At 37.5% G+C, this 22,543-nt stretch overlaps 1 long non-coding RNA gene across 1 annotated transcript in view; it reads right to left on the bottom strand.

Annotated features, from left to right (window-relative positions):
• Positions 1-3,144: 3,144 nt before the first annotated feature.
• LOC125912472 (uncharacterized) overlaps positions 3,145-22,543 on the bottom strand; it is a 95,549-nt gene continuing 76,150 nt past the window's right edge. The window contains exons 3-4 of the long non-coding RNA XR_007454758.1: positions 18,684-18,854; positions 3,145-4,473 (exon numbers count right to left, since the gene is read on the bottom strand). This is a non-coding gene — a long non-coding RNA (uncharacterized LOC125912472). The remainder of the gene's footprint in view (positions 4,474-18,683; positions 18,855-22,543) is intronic.

The following is a 22,543-nucleotide window of genomic DNA, read 5'->3' as shown; positions in this document are numbered from 1 at the left end:
AACAGGTGCTCTGAGTTAGGGAAAAGTCACATATGAAAATCAATTTCTATAAAAGATCAAACTGTGAACGAATTCCTCATTTTATATGAACGGTTTCCCCTAAGTTCTCTAACTATAGATGTGCTTAAAGTGTACTTGTATTCATAGCATTTTAATGTATACGTCATAGTACCCACAATTTTGTTAAGATGTATGTTGAGTTTATTTCGTTATAATTTAGACAAACTTTTCTAAAAGTGAAATTAATTGGTACAAATACCATAAACTTTCCTTTTAAGTACTTTTTAAGCTGATTTTGTTAAGAATGAGCTTCAGTATATTTTATATCAACATCATGCTGAAATTATTTTAATTCCATCCACAAGCTAAACTATTTGTCTCCAGCATATCAGAAATTCCGATGTTAAGATTTTATTGAAAAATAAGTTATTCTTACAACGCAGAGATGAAGTATTTCCAGGGTGAAAATGTGGTACTGCTGCTTTCTCTGGCAGTGTGCGTCTTCCATTTTCTTTAAAGATTTAGTATTTTTCCAAACGTAGCTGTATGAAAAAGCTAAAGTACAGCATTTCCTGTGGAACCATTTGTCATTTACCTACATTCACTGTGTTTACTGTCCTCCGAGTATTGCTAAACTTCACTTTTAATAGGAGAAAATAGGCCTTAAAAGGGAAGCAGTATTTTACTGCTGAGCAAGAAACTATTTGTATTCCTCTTTCCAAGCCTGCCCAGGAGCATGTAGAATGCCTCTTGACCAAAGGAGATGGTATGAATATTCATGTGCTTTATGAATCACAGAGCTGAGGCCGTATGGTTTTCCCATTTATCAATTACTCGTTTAGGATTACCCAGGCGAAGAGTTGAACTGATTAACAACGTTCTTTTTGTTTGCTCCGTGTTGAGGTGAAACAGCCCGGTGACGACTGTATTATTTCTTGCCTCTTCAGCTGTCCACACTTGTGCAGGAAGCTTAACATCCTGTCAGGTTTCATCATGTAGCCTCTTTATTACCACGTTGTGAGAATTTGTGTAGTTGTAAATCAGAGTAACTTTTTAAAGTTTCATTTCTCATTGCGGGAAAGACGCCATGGTTGCTATGGTTAAGGAGCATGGCTAATCGTGCCCATCATAAGGGAGCTCAGGTATGCTTGGCATCTGACTGGAAAATTAAAGTTGTAAAAGTTAATGCCACAGGCAGTTGAGAAAAGCAGCTGCAGTGAGAACCTGACTGTCGTAGAGAAGTTGGAATCATGCAGACAAGCTCACCTTGATTGATTAAGATAGCATGTTTGTGTTGGTCTTGATTTACGTCTGTTGGTGTTTTTTCCCTCTGACCTTCTATCTTAGTTCCTATTTAAACTCCCACTCCGAGACTTCTGCTAGGACTACTGACACTGTTAGTAAAATTAGAAAAAAAAAAAAAACAAAATAAAACTGAATCCTTTAGTGGTTTGAGAATGCTGCTGTTCAGAAACTTTAAATCCTAAACTCTTCAAAAAAGAAATGAGTCATTGGTAACCTAGAGGCTTGATCCTCCTCTCCTCTCTACCCACCCCCCAACCCTCGTTGCCCCCACCTCGCCCCCCCCACCCGCCTTCATGTTTACTTTCATTAGTATGCACTGGTTTCGTTTAATTGGGTAGTGTGAAAATAGTCAAAGCCTGAAGGGGCTTTTTTGATGCTGAAGTAGCGATTTCTTTTCCGAGAGAACAATGAACCTGCTCATCCAGTATTTAGCAGCTTAGATTTAAATTCAAACTTTTCTTTTTTGCCCTGTTCCGTATCGATTCCCACTTTATCCCTCTTTTTCTGTTTCTTTGTGGTTTCATGTGCTATCTCTGACTAGGGTCATCTGTTTCCATCTGTGTGTGTATAAACATCCCAAGCTTTCTTCTCTTCTTCAGTGACAGGCAGCCAGTTTTAAATCTGTCGAAGACTGTTTTTTAGACCGTCTGAATTATTTCTCAGATTCCTTTAGTATTGTAAATATGGAGGAAATCAGGCAGTCGCTCCAATCCACTGAAGAGTCCAGTGCAGTCTGAATTTGCTGTCATCTGTTCTTTTTTCATGGACACAACCTTTACTGCTAACCTACTTGAAAAGGAGCCAGGGAGAAGAGAGAAACTGCCCTACACTTTAGTTGTGTAGAGCTAATACCTTTGCTCTAGTGTGAGAGAATCTAATTTTCTCTCTGAATCTGGAACTGCACAAGAGGCAAGTTATCACCTTCCAGCACTTAAGAATACCCCATGCTGACCTAGAGTCTCTGAGTGATTGAATCACCTTCCCCCACAAAAACAAACCTGATGCCAAAATCAAACAAACAAACAAGCAAACAAACCTTCATATTTTAAGTAGATTTAAAAGAAGTCTATAGTGTAGGAAAACAAAACTCTTTTTTTTTTCTCTTTGGAAAAATAATCCATTTGCCACGTAGGACTGTATAGCATCAAGACAGTGTCAGGGCTGTTGAATTTCTTCTCTCAGATCCAAGCATATCATTCTACATAGAATAGGAGCCTTTGGCTGTCTGGGATTCTGAAAATTCCATTTGTGAAGCAAGGAACAGTGTCAAGTTCTTTGTTCAACATTCTGAACACCAAGTCTCACACTGTGAATTCCGTTTTCTGGTTTCTAAATCCTGAGTGGTTGAATGCAATATGTATGTGGGATGAAGATTAGAAAGATTGTCTGTATAAGTTCTTACTCCTTCTAAGGTGTTTATTTTTTGAGTGTGACTTAAGTATATCCATGCTCATTTTTTTTTCTGATGAGTGAGTTCAATTCTTTGGTTTACGTTTTATCAAATATACTTTTGACATTATGTACAGTCTAAGGTTCTAACACTGCATATCACTTTTTAATTTAAATTTAGTGTCTTCTAGATCATGATATGACTGAAGGAAGATTATGGATTCATTAACAAAATAGTGAATAAAACACAGGCATAGATCAATGAACGTGCAAGAAAGAGAAAACCGACAGTCTTCATTGTCGAGTTTGTTTTTCGATAAGGTTGATCTCTCACTTACAGTGCTCTCCTTCCTCATACACTTTTCTCTTCAAGTCATTTCTCATCCATATTATATTATACGCATAAAAAATATCAAAGGCAGAATTTTATATTTCTACTTTGCCATTTTTATTTATTTAAATTTTTTTCACCATTTTATTTATTTTTGAGAGACTGAGAGAGAGCATGAGTAGGGGAAGGGCAGAGAGAGAGAGAGACAAAGAATCCCAAGCAGGCTCCAGGTTCTGAGTTGTCAGTGCAGAGCCTGACATGGGGCTTGAACCCATGAACCGGGAGATCATGACTTGAGCCAAAGTCAGACTCTTAACCGACTGAGCCACCAAGGTGCCCCAATATTTTCAAATGTTTATTTAATTACTTTGAGAGAGAGAGGAGGGGAGGTGCAGAGAGAGGGAGAGAGAGAATCCCAAACAGGTTCCGCACTGTCAGCACAGAGCCCCCACACGGGGCTTGAACTCACAAATTGTGAGATCATGACCTGAGCCGAAATCAAGAGTCGGACACTTAACTGACTGAGCCACATAGTGCCCCTACACTGCCAGTTTTATAATTCAAAATCTTACCAATTAAAGTTATTCATGCTGTTGTTTTGGCTGAAAAATAATGTATAAGGTGCTTACAATTTTCTGCATGGTGATAACAACTTCAGAGAAAGTTGCATTTGGCAAACAACAATGAAAAAAGTTGTCTTAAGACTTTTAAATTCACTAATAAGTGCACCTTACAGAGAAAACCATGGCAAATATAAAATCGACCTGAATCACAAAACCAAATATCTCTTTAAAAACGCAAATATGTCATCTCTGTTTATATAAATGGATTATTAATCCCCCCTCCATTTTAAGTAGACTTTATTTTTTAAAGTAGTTTTAGGTTAAGAGCAAAACTGAGCAGAAACTACACAGAGTTCCCATAACCCCCTTCCCCCTACCCACTCACAGCCTCCCCCACTATCAACATTATACACTAGAGTGATACATTTCTTGCAATTTACTTTTCTATTTGTTAATGAAAAGAGACAACTCTTGGGTATCGCATCCACTGATAATCTGGGTTTAAAAAAATCCCATTTTAGCTCAGCTTCAAGCCTTGCTGAGGTGCATTATTCCAAGAGATGAATAATTCTTTGAGTGCTGCTAAATTTGTGACGTTAAATGAGTTACTGAGGGTATACTGTGTTCAGTGCATGATACAGAGAGGATGCTAAAAGAAACAACTTGGAAAAGGTGCCAGTAAAAACACTAGTTGGTTTTTAGATAGAAACTGAGTGCCTGGCCAGAGATGAACATGGTGGATGCAATACAGCCATTTTGAGCCTTCTCCTCCTTCTGCCATCGCCAATTGCTTCTACCTGTGGGTGGACAAAATTCCAGATGTAATCGGTCAATGCTCAATCCTGCTTTGTCAATCTGCCTCCAAGTGGGACTATCAAATAGAACCTGCACAGAGAAATTAAAATGAAATTGTCGTATCATCTTAGGAAAAAATAAACGAGTTTTTAAGCCATATACAGATCTCAATATATGACAGCAACAAAATAAAGAGCATACTTAAGAGTGGAATGAAGCATGTGAAAGAGATGGTATTAGCGGTAATACATTCTTGGATAGCCTGGGTGTTTTCAGACTATCATGAGACTATAAACATGCTTTTTGTTTGGGGGATCTAACAGCAATTCCAGTACGGATACCGATTCGGAGCATTAAATACAGTGTGTTGCAAGAGCTTGCTAATGAATCCGCAGAATACCATCTATCCTGTTTATTCATCCAGGTCTTGAATATTAAATAGGATAGCCTTAAAAACTTGAGTTCCATAAGCTTTCATTATATCGGAGACAGATATATATATGAGTGAATCAAGACTATGAGCATTGATTCTATCAAAGAGTTCTGGGAACATTAACAGAAAAGATATTCTCATGACATCATGTCCCTCAACATAATGTGTGCATATACTCCATGTAGGCATGTATATTTTATAAAATTATTGATGGGCAAAGAGATTCCTTTAAGGCTTTCCTCTTTAAATGGAGTCTCTCCTCAATTGTCTTATCTTGTTGCTTTGAGGCTTTTTAAGTGCTTGCTGGTTCATGGATCTAGTAAGCTTATCCACAAGCATCTTCGTCAAGGATTGTCCTAAAGCTTCAGTTAGTCCTCATTGTGATTGCCTCCAGTGGTCTTGCCTCTGTACACTTTTCCATCTTACCCTAGTCCCACAAACCATTTACAAATAATTGTTATTTAAGAGTTAATTAAGCACTCATAATATTCCTGCTTTGGAGGAAAATTGGCTGCACATTAGAAAAGCTGAAGCCGTCATTATTCTATTATAACATTTCTGATGGAGCTTTCAATTTCAAGGCCAACAGGGGCACCTGGGTGGCTCAGTCAGTTAAGCAACTGACTTTGGCTCATGTCATGATCTCATGGTTCATGGGTTCGAGCCCCGCATCAGGCTTTGTGCTGATAGCTCAGAGCCTGGAGCCTGCTTCGAATCTGTGTCCCTCTCCCTCTCTGTTTCTCCCCTTCCCCTGCTCACTCTCTGTCTCTCTTTGGCTTTCAAAAATAAATAAATGTTAATTTTTTTTTAATTGAAGGCTAGAGGTAAAAAAAAAGCCCAAAATAAGTTGTTGTTATTTTTTTTTACTTCCCAATACTACTTTCTTAGTGCTCAATATCCATTGGGTGCCAGTGGTATTTAAGTCATTTCTTATAACAATCACTTACTTCTACCCATTTTTATCTTCACCATTTTTAACATTTTGGATAAAGAAGATCAACCTTATGTATCAACCCTAATACACAAAAGATGCTCTATGGTCATTTATTGTATGAATGAACAAGGAAAACTTTTCCATTTGGCTTTGGGGGTTTTCTTTTCACAAGTAAAGTATTTAATGAAATAAGTATGGAAAAGCATTACCAAATCCACGTGTATACATACCACAAAATACTTGGACGTTAGTACTTATTTAAGCATTAGGGGTACTTTTTTTTCCCTCCAGTGTTTACAAGACAGTAACAGGTCTTCTATCTTGGCATAATGTTGTCAAAAACTACAAGACTGTAGATGAGAAAAGGGTGCCTTTTCTTCATAGCTGTGCTCTGACAGAAAGAAGGGATTGGTGGTTTCAATCTGTGCTACATAACTGAAGGCAGACAGTTACTTAGGGCTCATTACATGCGGTTTGAACGGCTAAGAATAGATCTGTTCAAAGCATAGATATCAATGTCTTAAAAGCCATTCGTGGGATAGACAACAGCTTCTTCTTTAAGCCACTTAATTTTTTGTCTCAAAATTAATATTTCATTATTCCTTGGAGCACTTGACATGGTCTGTATGGTTTGAAGATGTACAGCAACCACCATACAAACTAATATTAAACTGTGTCTTTAAAACCCATCGAGAAGGTTTTGCAACTAAATGCTTTCACACATAACTGCAGTAATTAACTGTGGGAGACAGATTTAATGCTGCGATGGTTTATTTTAACCAAGGACAAAGGTAGGCAGAGACAGGGCAGGAGAAGAAATGGCTACTGTGGGAAAGTAAAAAATTAAATAAATGTCAATGTTGCCCATGTCAGGAACAGTGGCTCCCTGCTACTTTCTGAACTATCATGTTCAAAGCTGTTGATTTAGGCTCCTGCTGGTAAACATGTTTTTTTATAACCTCAACTCATCCATATTTCACACAAGAGACTTCATAAAAGAGACAGATTTATAATTTTCTGTCACTGAATTCAAGATTACCAATTATTTCTTTATTGAAATTTTTTGCATCCTTTACTAGAATAGGTATTCATAGCTTTATAGACCTTTTCTTTTTTCTCAGTCACTCAATTTAGATTTATGAAGCTTAAGAGTTTTCTCCTGCAGCAACTCACAAAAACATTCTACTTCAAATTCACAGTGCCTCAATCAATGTAATTATTTCCAGGAACAAGCCACAAGTTTTAGAATTTATATGCTTTAATAATTCTATATTCTTGGATTATGACATGATTTTACATGAATGGAAAATAAGGATTTTTGAGGACAGAATATATGAGAATATTTAAAGATCGCTTTGTAGATTAATTGGACATTTATATTGAAAACTTTAACTTTTCTCTGTGTACGGTCCAAGATTTAAAACTTTCCAAACCATATCAATAGCATACTTTCAGAACACTAATTATGTTGATGTTTGCAGAAATGGCACAGAATTTCAACCCAAATAGCATACAGAGAAACTGTAATAATGGCGATAGAAAAGTTTATGAAATGGGTGTAATCTTTTGCCCTGAGGGCTTAAGGGCATTGTCCACAAAAAGATGAACAACATGTTGGATCATCTTCTACAGGCACTACGTTCTGTCTTGTTGATAGAGTTTTGTCCCTGTTGCAGTTCTAAGAAGGGGTGGAATTTGTGGGGGTGTTACAACAACACGATCAGGCACAGGTCCTGTAGGATAGCCTGAGAAATGGTGAGGACCTAGAGGAAAACTATCTAAAATATGTCTTGAGGGCCCTGGCATTTCTTTTTTTTTTTTATTTTTTAAAATTAATTTTCTTTATTTTTTGAGAGGCAGAGAGAGACAGAGCACATGTGGGGAAGGGGCAGAGAGAGAGGGAGACCCAGAATCCGAAGCAGGCCCCAGGCTCTGAGCTGTCAGCACAGAGCCTGATGTGGGACTCGAACTCATGAACTGTGAGATCATGACCTGAGCCGAAGTCGGACACTCAACCGACTGAGCCACCCAGGCACCCCAACCCTGGCATTTCTTAGTCGGCCAAGAATGATGTTCTATTCAGCCTGAAGAGATGAGTGGTGATCCCACAGGGAGAGAGTCGCAGACTTAGCCCATTCTGTGGCTTTTGAAGACTGGAAAAAAGAGCCCCCAACTCCAGCCAGACTCAGCAGCTCCCTCTCTAGGGGATATTTTCTTCTTTTCTTCTTCTTTTCTTTCTTTCTTTCTTTCTCTTTCTTTCTTTCTTTCTTTCTTTCTTTCTTTCTTTCTCTTTCTTTCTTTCTTTCTCTTTCTTTCTTTCTTTCTTTCTTTCTTTCTTTCTTCTTTCTTTCTTTCTTATTTATTTATCTCCAAGTTTTTATTTAAATTCCAGCTAGTTAACATACAGTGCAATATTAGTTTCTGGTGTCTATGTAGTGATTCATCACTCACATACAACACTCAGTGCTCATCCCAACGAGTGCCCTCCTTAATCCCCATTACCTGTTTAGCCCATCTCCCCCACCCACCTCCTCTCCAGCAACCTTCAGTTTGTTCTCTATAGTTGAGAGTCTGTTTCTCAGTTTGCCTCTCTTTACCACCCCCCCCACCCTATGTTCATTTGTTTCTTAAATTCCACATGTGAGTGAAATCACATAGTATTTGTCTTTCTCTGACTGACCTATTTTGCTTAGCATGATACTCTCTAGCTCCATCCACATCATCGTAAATGGCAAGATTTCTTTCTTTTTATGGCTGAGTAGTGTTCCATCAGATAAACCACATCTTCTTTACCCCATTTGTCAGTTGGTGGACATTTGGGCTTGTTCCATAGTTTGGCTACTGTTGATAATGCTGCCGTAAACATCAGGGTGTATGCACCCTTTCAAATTAGTATTTTTGTATCCTTTGGATAAATACTTAGTAGTGTAATTGCTGGATTGTAGGAGAGTTCTATTTTTAGCTTTTTGAGAACCTTCATACTCTTCTCCAGAGTGGCCACACCAGTTTGCATTCCCACCAATAGTGTAAGAAGGTTCCTCTTTCTCTAGGGCATACTTCCTGAGGAGCAGAGAGGAACCTGGATTTCATCCCTCCCGCCACCAGGCACCTGGAGTCAGCGTCCCTTGAACAGCCACATGTTACAGCCATTGATTAGGCTCCAGGCAATTCAACAGCAAGGACATCTACAGAAAGTAAGACCCCAAAACCTATTCTTTCCAGACGTCACACCTGAAACACTCCCTTATGGACACCTTGGCTGAGTGCTCAATGCTCAGAATGGGAATGTTCAACAAAGGTTTGCAGAATAAATACATTAAATCTGCGGCTGAAAAGCCACAGATTACTACTAAGAATTAAAATTATTTGGATCTAATATGTGTCTAGGTTAACACTGCTTATCTAAACTATGTATACATGTTTATAGTTGATGTAATCTTCATGTTGATCTTCACAGCAATCCTCTGAATAGACAGGGTCCAATATTTTAATCCAAATTTTCATATTAAGAAGCAGTATAGTTCAGAGAGCTTAAGTGGCTTTCCTCAAGCTACACAGAAAGTTAGGTAGCACCACAAATAGAACTCATGTTCTGAATGTAGAAACAAGAGAGTGAAGACTGGAGATTCACATATGAGAAACAGAATAATTTGGATTTTGAGATTTTATGAAATGATGATTTTCAGCTAACGCTGAATACGGATAGATAGGAGAGTCCATGGAAGCCATGGGAAGGTCTTCCACAGCTGTGTGAGTCATTCTTTTTCTAGTTTCCTTTATCTTTCAGACATTTTCCACATGTACAGTCACTTACACTACTGTTGTCACGTTTCCCAGTTTGTTTTGTTTGTCTGTGACTGTGCATGTTTGTCTGTGAGGGTGTGCGTATACTTTGATGCTGGATGCAGGAATAACCACCACCCCCTGAAGGGGGTCCAAAATAGGACCCAAGAATAAAGATTTAAAAAGAGATTTTGGGGGGGGGGGTAAATTGCAAATAAAGATTATTATAAGAAAGTTTATAAATAATATTATAGAATCATTTCTGGGCCTCCTGGGTGGCTCAGTTGGTTGGGCATTAGACTTTGGTCATGATCTTGTGGTTTGTGAGTTTGAGCCCTGTGTTGGGCTCTGTGCTGACAGTTCAGAGCCTGGAGCCTGCTTGGGATTCTGTGTCTCCTCTGTCTGCCCCTCCCCTGCATGTACTCTGTCTCTGTCTCTCTCTCGAAAATAAATAACTGTTAAAAAAAAGAAAAAGAATCATTTCTGATTATTTTTACAGATAAGTATGTTTTCATGGGGCACTCTTCAAAAAAAAAAAAAAGCAATGAGAGTCTCACATGTTAAGTCACTTCTGAAGTCAATTCGTTCACTTGTCTTTGTCCAGAATTTTTTAAATTACATGAAAATCCCAGATTCAGTTAGGTAGCCATTAAGGCTACATGTTTTATTAAGATGTCAGGAAATGAAAGTCCTAAAACTTTTGAGATTCTAGAAGCAGTATAAGAGTTGGAAATTTTGTGAGTGATGTAAGCGCACTATATGTGATGTTGAACGAGCCACATTGCAAATGAGTTGAAATTGTGCAATTCTGAGTTTTTGTTTATCCTCAAGGGTATATTGTTTTTATATTTTAAAAACATAAATATAACAAAGTACAGTATCAGAGGCCCTTTATAGAGTCACATTTAGTGGTGCAAACTCTGAGTTGCTATAATATAAAGAACGGTATAACTTGAAGGTAACAAAGCAGAAAAACAAGGCAAGAAAAAAAACCATGCATTTTATGTAAAGTATTTTGGCTTACAGTATTCTAAAGAGGGCAAAAAATTGCTGGACTGTAACATTCACATATTGTTTATGAACATACTAACAGCAAGATCTGGGATTCACAAACCCGTCTCGGTCCATTTATTTTTCATCAGTACTTCTGTCCTTTCCTCTATCCTCTAAACAATACGTTGAAAACAGGAGACGTATAATCAGTGGTTTTCAAGATTCATTTTGATAGAAATAAAATCAAGTAAACTTGCTTATATTTTCCAGTGGTGAACCACACTATATTTTATTCTAGCTTCTCTTAATGCATCGATTTTATCCCCTGTCAGTGTGGGATCACTTTAAAGAAATAATTTTGTAACTACTTTTAAAGTACAAAAATTTACATCTCAATTTTCATCTGTTTTTGTGACTTAAGAATATGCAGCAATTTTCAAGTACTGTAAAAATGAGACACATAATAATGTAAAGTGAACAATGAGAGAGAAATCTGGGTAGTAAGTTTGATATGTCAATAGATTAAGAACTCTTTGGTTTCTCATGCTGCATTTTCAGATTTCTTTTTAAGGAGAAATCTTCTTTTACTTTCTTCCTATTTTTTTTATAAGATTTAAGAAATCCTCCCAAGATTCTGCAAGCTCCTTTTGGGGGCTTTCCATAATAAGGGCTGCAGGCTGTTACTTCAGGTGACTGTGAAATCTTCTTCATAGAAGTCAGTTGAAATTATGCTCATAGTAATCATACTGAATTTACTCTGAGAATAGATAGAGCAAATAAATATGTATAGGATCAATTTTTACATTCAATCAAATATTTGCATTTTGCTCAAATAATTAACATGAGGATGAAAATGATCCTGCGAAGCACATTATCCACATTTATATAGCATGCAATACTTTACCAGGGTTCAAATATTATCATTATGCCTGATGTGCACATGTGAAAGCAGATCTTAGGAATGAAGCATTTATAGTAAACATCCATATGTTTTAGTAAACACAATTGCATGCTTTCCAGAGTAAACAAATGTGTGAATTCCTTAAATGGTACTGAGAATTAAAATAGTCAGTCTTTTTATATCCCTAAAAGAAAAGAAAAAAAAAAAAAAAAACTAAGTAGCATGCTTTGAGATTGCAATGAAATAACAGTGATGAAAACAGTGACAAGAACCTATTTGGATTTAAGCCCCTTCCTCCCCCCACCCCAACCCCACCCCCCACACACTCACACAGGACCATCATACTAAGCCTACAGCTTGGGTCCTATTATCTTCATATTTTACAGAAGTCTTACCTCAGAGAGAAGCAATTTAGTAATTTTCAGGTCATAACTGACCCAGTAGAACATAAGCTCTAGTCTTAAAGAACTATACTATATTAAAGAATTCTACTAAAGCTAATGCTTTCATACTATTTACGAAGTTGAGACATTGGGCGCTTTCCTAAGTGTTTTCCACATATTGAGTCATGTAATCTACCCTATTTGGTTGATTCCATTATGGTCTTCATCCTCCTGATGAGGAAACTTTAATCAATAAGAAATTGTAAGTGGAATTTGGGCTGAAGTTGTAGATTAGTAAAAAAAAGGGTAACAGTTGATTTCTACAGCTTTCTTGACTCTGAAGTCTCTGTCTCTCGTAATAAGGATGTCTTTTTACTTTTTAGGCCAGACAGGGTATTTTTCACATGGGAGATTTGTTTCCTGCTTTCAGGGTGGACAGGGGAGGCTTGGAGTCTCCTTGGACTGGTTGCTTCCCAAGCTTTAATTCAAAGTAGTCGATATGCCATTATGGTATGTTTGGGGACAGCCTGCTCTGGGGCCCTTCACTTCACTCTCAATGGTGGTATACCGGGATTCCCAGTGGTAATAAAACATGATGGCATTTCTCCCCTCTTTCAGTTAGGGACTTCACTGTCATGAGACCCTTCACATTTTTAGGACTTCACGATCTCATGAATTAGGGGTGAAATTTTGCCATTTATTAAAAGTTTACTTTTGGGGTAGCTACCCCTAGGAAAGTACCCTAGTAAGGTAAGTACTTTTAGACCATCTGTTAGGCTGTCTCTTCAAGAAAGAAATCACAGGAAATAAGAGGTATACAAAAACATTACTGTGGAGAATAATGAAAACACTTTGCATGAAAAAGTCATGGGAATTGAACTATGGTTAAAGCAAGAAAAAAGGAACTATATAAACTCAATTGCTTCATAAGTGTCCTCCCAGTGTCCTTCTGGACTTGCTGCATCCCTAGACTAGGAATCAGGGGGATCAGGACTCAGGCAGAAGTTCAGGAATATACTGTCAGGGTTGTAGCAGTGCTCTTTCCTCCCCCATATGAGCAGCATTGTCAGGATCCCAGCCATTTTCTAAACCTTCCCTGGATAAGACAGGCTCTGGGAGCATCACGAAAACAACCATTTTAGGTGTTGCTGGGACTCATTTTCCACAATTGTGACTACATTTATTACAGCTGTGGGAACAAACTTTCTTAAATCTCTTTCATGTTTTCTTTTCTTTCTTTTTTTTTTAATGTTTATTTATTTTTGACAGAGAGACAGGGTGCAAGCGGGGGAGGGGCAGAGAGAGAGGGAGACACAGAATTTGAAGCAGGCTCCAGGCTCTGAGCTCCAAGCTATCAGCACAGAGCCCATCATGGGGCTCGAACTCATGGACTGCGACTCGGATGCTTAACTGACTGAGCCACCCAGGTCCCTTTTTAATGTTTCCTTATGCTAAACAAAATTCTTAAAGAAAGAAAATGGCTTTTTTACACTGGTGGCTAAATGTCTTTAAGCTTACCCTCAGAGCCTAACCTCCTAGTCCCTGGGCCAGGTTTCACCAACAACTTCCAGCTTATGATTTTTGAATCGAATTTATAACTAGCCTCCTTAGAAGGCCTCACCTCGGTTCCTGATATAATCATTTCTCCCAAACTCAAAACCCTGAAAGCTCTTTTTTTACTGAATTCTATAATACCTTGAGCACCTTTGAAACTTATTAAAGTAGGATACTAACTTATTCAATAGCTGTCCAATTTTCCCCTTCAGAGAGTGATGTTTCCCTCATATGTGAATCCCCCCATAAGGAAAACACTACATGGCATGTTGACAACTATTGACTCTGAGGCTCTTTCACTCTTTTGCAGATTTTACATTTCTTTTTTTAATGTTTATTTATTTTTGAGAGAGAGAGACAGAGAGAGAGAATGAGCAGGGGGAGGAGCAGAGAGAGAGGGAGAGAGGATCTGAAGCAGGCTCTGAGCTGACAGCTCAGTGTGGGGCTCAAACTCATCATCTGTGAGATCATGACCTGAGCCAAATTCAAACACTTGGACACTTAACTGACTGAGCCACCCAGGCACCACTCTTTTACAAATCTTAAAATCCTGGCCAAATCTAGACCTCTCTGGTTCACTTACAACAAATTATCTTCCCCTTAAATGGAGGGAATATTGTCAAGCATTGCCAACCCTTATGAGTAAAAAACTAAATACGTCTTCAGGACACTCTAGCAACTTGGTATTTCGGGTATATAAATACCAAGTGTTAGTATCATAGGTTACTAGTAAAACAAAACAAAACAAAAATTTCTTAGTTATAAGTAAAGGTAAGATAGGTCAATGGAATGAAGCTTTATTTTTCATTACTGACGAGAAGGACCACCTGTACATTTTGATCAGTTCCAGGCATTTTGGGAAGTCCCTTAAAGCTGACCAACGGGCCACAGAACATTCTTCAAGAATCATTGCAATAGACCATATTTATGCTTATCTCAAGGAAGTAAAGTTGAACAGCCCACCTCCTTTTCATCTCAAGTGATACTATTTTTTAAAAAAAACAATAGACATTGCTTTTTATGTTTCAAAAGCACCGTGGGCTTTATGGGGAGCACAAGAAGATAACATATCTTCCAATTTTGAAAAATGTCCCATTGCATTGCAGCTGTTCTCTCCCGACTTTGCATTCTTCATTTGGTGAAATATCACCATTTACCACAGATATTCATGCACCAAATCTCTCTTCTTTCTTTCTCTCATATAAGCAAATGCTGTCACCTCTACCTATAGATGTATCTCAGATTTATTCACTACATTATCTAAGCCCTGGTCTCCCCTGGGTGCTTTCAACAGCTGCCTGATTAGACCTTCTATTTTTCTTTTTTTCTTTTTTTGTTTTTAAGTTTTACTTATTTTGAAAGAGAAAGAGAGAGCGAGAGCAAGCTTGAGCAGAGGATGGGCAGAGAGAGAGGGAGAGAGAGAACCCCAAGCAGGCTCCCACGCTCTCAACACAGCCCCACTCAGGGCTCAGTCTCACAAACCATGAGATCATGACCTGATCCAAAATCAAGAGTTGGAGGCTTAACTGAACCACCCAGACCCCTTGACGTTCTATTTTTTTTTCATATTTATTTATTTTTGAGAGAGAGAGAGAGGCAGAGCACAAGCAGAGGAGGGGCAGAGAGAGAGGGAGACACAGAATCTGAAGCAGGCTCCAGGCTCTGAGCTGTCAGCATAGAACACAATGAAGGGCTGGAACTCACAAACCATGAGATCATGACCTGAGTGGAAGTCAGACGCTTAACTGACTGAGCCACCCAGAGCCTTCTTGACCTTCTATTTCTGTGCTTCCTTATTCTCTCTGCCCCATAAAGTGATCTTTCCAAAATGAAAATCAGATCATAACACTTTGATGGTCTCAATGACCCATGACCCAGAAACCCACATCCTTCCCCAACAGCCTCATCTCCTACCCTTGCTCTCCTCATTCCCTCATTCGAGGGGGTCAAATGGCCTCCTTGCTGTTCTAGAACACACCAGAAATGTTCCCACCTCGAGCCTTTACACTTGGACTTTTCTCTGCCTGGAATGTTTTCCCCAGGACTACAGCTTACATCTTTGCTGCATTTGTGTCTCATTCTTATGACACTTCCTCAGAGATCTCAGAGCCTATCGCAAATGCACATTCTATCACACTTCATTCCTTTACCCCACATCTCGTTTTTCTGCCTAGCCCTTGTCACTATGTAACATTATATTGTATGTTCAATTCCTTTAATGTTTATCAGCTGTCTCCCCCAACTACAATGTAAGTTCTATGAGGCAGGGACTTTTTAATTTATCTCTGTAGCCTTAGTTCCTAAAAGAGTTTCTTGGATACAGGACATGTCCAGTGAATATTTTTTTTAATTTTTTTTTTTTTTTTTTTTTTTTTTTTTTTTTTGTAGAGAGAGGAGGACAGAGGATGTGAAGGTGGCTCTGTGCTGACAGCAGAGAGCCCGATGCAGGACTTGAACTCATGAACCGTGAGATCATGACCTGAGTCGAGGTCGGGTGCTCAACCAACTGAGCCCCCCGGGTGCCCCTCAGCAAATATTTCTTAAGTGAATGATGGCTATATTTACACCTTCACTTAGGTCATTGTTGGGATTGATTTAGATAACTGCCTAATGCCACATTCAGGTAGCAAATTACTGGAGAGTTTCTCTAGAATTCTTACTCATTTGTAATACACTTGATTTTCATAGGCTCCAGAGACCCAGTGACCATATTCGAATCTAGCATGAAACCAGGAAGACAGGAGGTCTGATTTCAATTTCCCTCATCCCCAGCTAGCCGGACAATTAGGTTTCCTGATTTAATCGTTTTTTTTTTAAAAAAAAAAAAAAAAAAAAAAGCTATCTCCTCACAATCTACCCACCCCAGAACAATCTAAGAGATTTGAATCTCCAACCAAGGACCCCTATTCATAATTTTGAATGACAACTATTGTAACCACACTCCATCCCTTAATTTTGCTGTTCCTGGGGAAGAAAAAAACCTGATGTTTAGGAACCAAAAACTTTAACAAGGCTCTGTCTTTATTTCATATGACACTTTGACTTGGTAGATAGAAGGATTGCAGATTGGAACTGAATTATATATCAAATGAGCTAAATATATTCTAATAGGTGAAAAATATTTAAAAGACATATCCTAGCAATATCATGCAACTCTAATCCAATAAGAACTTTTTCAACTTTTCTAAGTAAAAGAGTTTGGATTTTTTTAAAGACCTATAAGCACTGTTATAAATAATTTTACTGAAAACAGTTGAATAATTAACATCAGAATATGTCCTAATAATTGGAAACATGGTGTAGGAAATATGGATATTTTATATTTTTATATTCGTGATGAAAATTAATAAAGAAGGTAACACTAACTATAATACCATGTGACAAGGAATGTTACAAGCATTTTATAATCACTCTCTTCAGATTTGACTCCAGCAGCACTGTCTCTTATGTGGGTATTAGTGAGAGCTTCACCACCTTGTCCATCGGCTACTGCCCTTGACTCCTACAGCCTATTTTCAGTATAGCTGCCCAAAGATGCTTTAAAGACTAAGCCATACCATATTGCTTTCCTGCTCAAAACTTTGCTGCTTTGATGACTTTCTACCTCTTTTAGAGTAACATGAAAAACGCTATCATGTCCTACTAGATCCTATGTAAGGCAGCCCCCAGGACCTCCCTGATATCATCTCCTTGCTCAGGCTGGCTTCTGTGCTCCTTCTAAACTTTCCTGGCATCCTCCTTCCCCTGGGTCTTGCTACTTGGTATTGTCTCTGCCCGGAACACTTCCTCCAGATGTTTGCATGACAGCTTATTTTTCTTCCTTCAGTGCTTTGCTAAAATGCCATCCTCTCACTGACACCTTCTCTGACCACACAGTTTACAAATGGCAGTCCCCACCCGAATATTTTTTTCTGCCCTCAAGTTCCTTCCATGCTAGAACTTATCACCAACCTCCATATACATTTACCACTAATTTCTTTGTTCCCAGCCTCTACCGACTACAATACAGACTCCATGGGGGGCTTTTTTGTCTGTTTTATTCACTCTTATAACCCCAGTCCTTAGAACAGGGGCTGGTACAAAATAGCTAATAAATATTTGTTTTATATATATATATATATATATATAAAACAATAATAAGATTCATTACCTATGTACTTAAATGGATAAAATCCAAAACACTGACATAAGGATGGCAAGGATGTGAAGCAAAATATCACTCATTCATAGCTAGTGGGAATGCAAAATGGCACCGCCACTTTGGAAGACAGTTTGGCATTTTCTTACAAGGCTATACATACTCTTACTGTCTGATCCAGCAATGGTGCTTTTATCCAAGGGAGTTGAAAACATGTCCGCACAAAACCTACACAAGACTGTTTATAGTGGCTTTACTCATAACCACTAAAACAACCAAGATGTTGTTCAATAAGTGAATGAATAAACAAACTATAGCACATCAACGTGATGGAATATTAGTGATAGAAATAAATGCGTTGTCAGGTCACAAAAAGTCATGAAAAAAATCTTAAATATATGTTGCTAAGTGAAATAAGCAAGTCTGCAAAGGCTACATACCATATGATTCCAACTATGTAACATTCTGGAAAAGGTAAAACTATGGAGAAAATAAAAATACCAATAGTTGCCAGGGCTTTTGTGGAGGGAGGTAAGGATGAAAGGGTAGAGCACAGGAAAATTTTAGGGCAATGAAACTATTCTGTACCATATTGTATCGGTGAATACTTGGCATTAGATATTTGTAAAAATCCATAGAATGGTATTAACTCAAAGAATGAATCCTTATGTGAATTATGGGCTTCAGTTAATAATGTGCCAATATTGGCTTGTCAGTCATAACAAATGTACCACACTAATGCAAGATGTTATTAAGAGGGGATTGGGGGTAGCAAGTACACGGGAACTCTCTGTATGTCCTGCACAATTTTTTGGTAAACCTAAACTTGCTAAAAAAAAAAAAAGTTTATAAAGTTAAATAAATACCTTTATTTTGGGGCTCCTGGGTGGCTCAGTGGGTTAAGTGTCCAACTTTGGCTCAGGTCATGATCTCACCATTCCGAGTTTGAGCCCCGTGTGGGGGTTCTGTGCTGACAGCTCAGAGCCTGGAGCCTGTTTCAGATTCAGTGTCTCCCTCTCTCTCTCTCTCTGCCCCTTCCCTGCTCATGCTCTGTCTCTCTCTCAGAAAAATAAATAAACATTAAGAAAAAAAAGGAAATAACTTTATTTTTAGTCAATACTTTTAGTTCCCAATTTGGTAATAGACAAGTAGATTAACTTGTTTAATTCTCACAAACTCACCTTGATGTAGTTTCTATTGTTGTCCCATTTTGAAAATGGGGAGACGGCCTTGCCCAGGTTATGTGACTCTTGTCCAAGCTCATGTGGCTAGTTCTTGGGAGCCATAGGTGTGGAATCCAGAATGGATCATCTCCAGAGGCAGCACTCCCGATTTTACTCTCACCAAAGGCACTAAATATACAAGAGAAATATAGTGGTAAAAGAAGAGCTGTAGTCAGACATGGGCACTGAGGTATATTTCCACCACATGTGCAGAGATGGTCTGTTCCTTGCGGTCAGAGAATGAAGGCATCTGTACATAGTAGCTGTGCTGAGAAGGACATTACCATTCAGGAAGGAAGTCTGATGGTTTGTTGTCATTGCTTAGTATCTCTGCTGTTGCTTTTGAAAACAATTTGATCACTGTTGACGTACACAGTCTTTTGATGATAACTATGAACATTTTCTATATTACTGCATAGATCTCAATACAAACAGATTCAGAGATACATCTTTTCTAGTTTGCTTTTTAATTCATCGGTGGACCTAACATGTGTCTGCTATAGAGGGAAGGATGGGTTATCTAATTTTTGTAAAGGATTTTTTAATATACCTGAGGGGACATTTATGTAAAATTAAAAATATGGCAGGATGAGTCATTGAGTGTGAAACAGAATTCCAGTTGGCTGATGGGCCCCGCAGGCACATCGCTGAGGGCTTTATGTTATTCTTCTTTAAAGCAGTTTCTAGATATCCTGTTATCATGACAATCGTTCTCAAAGTCTGGATCTTCAAAGTGACCTTTTCCCTGTACTGCCCAAAATAGAAATTTCACTCCATCTCTGCCTGTGGCAGTAATAAAACAACCCTGATATTCAGCCTCTTTCCAGATTATACAGTTTATAATAGGATATCATCATAACTTCTTTCCAAAGTATAATATCCATCCAATTAACCTTGAATATTTTTAAAGAAAGCTCACAATAGAAAAGATAATTGCATAGTTGTCAAAAATTATGACTAACCAGGTACAATAGAACCAGTAAAATAATTCCTATCAAAAGATTAACATTTACCATGTTGTACTAATGAAACATATTGTAAGAGATTTTAAAATAAATAATTGGAAAAATGGTAAATAGTCATTGCATGCAAAATATACAACTCAAATGAACTAAAATGGTAGAAAAATACATTAAATATAAAGAAATACAGTCTCTGTATTTAACATAGGAATATGTCCTGTCATCTAGAAATTAGTTTCCCTAAATACTTGTTAAAGAAAGAACATATGAAAAAAAAATGCTTTCCTTGCCCCTTTGTGGTGTCACGAGGTTATTCTAAGAACAACTTTCTCCTGGATCTCCTTACCAAAAGTCAAAGACGTTAAGGTACAGTCCTTGGTGAGAAATAGCAAGGAAAACCTTTCACACATATAGAAATGGAGAAAATTGCTAAAGAAAGAGAAAAAAACCCCCTTGACAGATAAGCAATAGCTCTGCTTACACAGTAATTTATGGTAATATCAGAAAGCTTTTGATAAAATTTCACACATATTGCAGGGTAGGACATTGAAGAAGATAAAGGACTCAAAGAGATAGGGGAAAATTAAACCATTTATAAGAGGGGGAAGTATTTTGTAAAAAAATTTTGGCAAGTGGTTTTGATAGTCATAACAATTTATGTAATTTCTGTGTGCATTAGGCGCTTGCTGTCTGAGAAGTGGCAGCCTAACATTTCCCCCATTGCTACAAAAAGTAATTTTTGAGAATAATAAATATGGAAAGCTTTGAAAATACGCACACACACGCGTGCACGCGTGAAACTTTTGTAACATATTCGGTAACGTTTGTGAGCAACATTTCTATCATTTGACTAGTTTGGACCTTTTAAACTCTTATCTTTATTTTATTTGATAGCAAATCAATTTTCCAATAAAATAATTTTGCCTTTGGGGTAACATAATGAAAAAGCAATTTAAAATATATTCCTATAAATACCAAAAAGTATTTTCACACTAGGTGAAATATTTACACAAGTTGCTACTTCCTTTCTTTTTATCGGAAAAATAATAAGCCTTAATTTACGCATGTCTCCATCAACCCCTGAAGCCTTTATGAAGGTCAAACCTTGAATATAACATATTTGCCATTCTATAGAATTTTATGTTTTGAATTTTAAAGTTCTATTTGAGGCTCTGACTTCACCTTCTATACTAAAATATATAAATGGCAACATTAAGGAGTTTTTAAATGTTTAAAAAATATTCTTCAATGACCATGTTCAGTAAGGTGGCTCTGTCTTCTTCTGAACTACAGTGTATTTTTGGCTGGTGATTATCATTGTTACTCAGTGATTTCTCTCAACTCAGTTTCTGACCACAGCCACTACAGAAAGCTTCAGTTTAGGAAACAAAAGATTCTGTCATTCCAAAAGCATATTATGAGAACTCTTATTTGTTTCTAAAGAAAACTAAGAGGAAAATTGGGAAAAAGTAATGCCAGTTTGTCTCTGTTCTCCCTAACAAATTTCTCCTGAGGCAGAGCTTTAATGAGTAGTTCTAGAAACTTCTTAGACAATGTATGTCACTGACCAGAATGGCTGACCCTTTCAAGCTGGCTGATTCTATCAATAAAGATACTATCAGAATCTGAAGTAACTGGTTTGAGTTTTTAAAGTATTTCGAGGAAATATTTTGTAAGAGTGGGAAGCATATTTTAATGCCATTCCCATGTTTCCCTGAGAACAAAAGCTGATCTGCAAGGGCCTTGAAAGCATTACAGGCTAATTTCATTGCAATTTTGGGAGCTGGGAGGGAGGCTGGGAGACCAGGAGGTGGGTGAGGGTTCAAGAACATTGAGGTGAACACTGTTGACCCTCTGGAAAATCGCTAAGTGCTGGAACCCACTCTAGAAGGCTCATGTTTTGAACCTTTACAACCATCGTGCAGCTCTCTTGAAAATTTACACTGTCATTTTATTTATAGCAGATGTCTCTTAAAGCAAACATTTTTACTTTATACTCTACAAATCTTACGGAAAATTGCAAACATAATGTGAGTTTTGGTCATGCTGTAGAAATCTACAGTATTTTCTATAATGGATTGTGAGCAAGGGGAAAAAACTGATACTGATCTAAGGCTGAAGGATAAAGGGTAATCAAAACAAGGCTTCTGTGGATGCTTTTATGGAACTTATTTTAAAAGAAAAGGCAAAAGTTGAAACTGTGGATTAAACCAACTAAATCAAATCATCTTGTATTCAAAATACATTCTGCACTTCAGAATAAAATGACCAGAAGTCAGTGTGAGTCTTAAGAAAGGAACTCAGTTGCTTAGATAAATCCACTGTCTGAGTTTAAAAAGAAGAAGAAGGAGAAGAAAATGAGGTTTACTTGGATTTTTCTAAATTAAAACTTCTGTTTCTTGTGTACATCCAGTGAAAAAGTAAAATCTAAGAATGCATTTTATTTTTCTAGCTAGTTCTGAATTGTAGTTATGTTGTAACTCAATTTCGGCTGTAGGGACGTAAATACATGTCCTGTGGCTGCTTAGCAATTGTTCAACTGATGATAAAGAAGTTGTGACATCTGAAATTCGGCTTTTAATATAAAAATATAATGTGCAATTAAAAGAGAAAGTAAATTCTGTTTGGAAAGTCACACTAGGAAATATAAATAGGAAGAAAACAAGAGATGTTACAATTTCACAGAAGCAAATGTCAGCAACTTTAATTTTCTAAGGAGTAAGTTGATCCATGTACAAATATTTACTCCTATATTTCTTTTCCTAATTAGCAGAAGTTAAAATAGACAATCATATAAATTTTTGAAATTGAAATCCAGATAAGCAAAACTTGTATTTCTGAGAATATTCTGTTCAT

The sequence above is a fragment of the Panthera uncia genome (genome assembly GCF_023721935.1).
Source record: "Panthera uncia isolate 11264 chromosome C1 unlocalized genomic scaffold, Puncia_PCG_1.0 HiC_scaffold_4, whole genome shotgun sequence".
NCBI classification, from domain to species: Eukaryota; Metazoa; Chordata; class Mammalia; order Carnivora; family Felidae; genus Panthera; species Panthera uncia.
The sequence above is the reverse complement of the archived record's forward strand: the minus strand, read 5'-3'. Positions and strand labels throughout refer to the sequence as shown.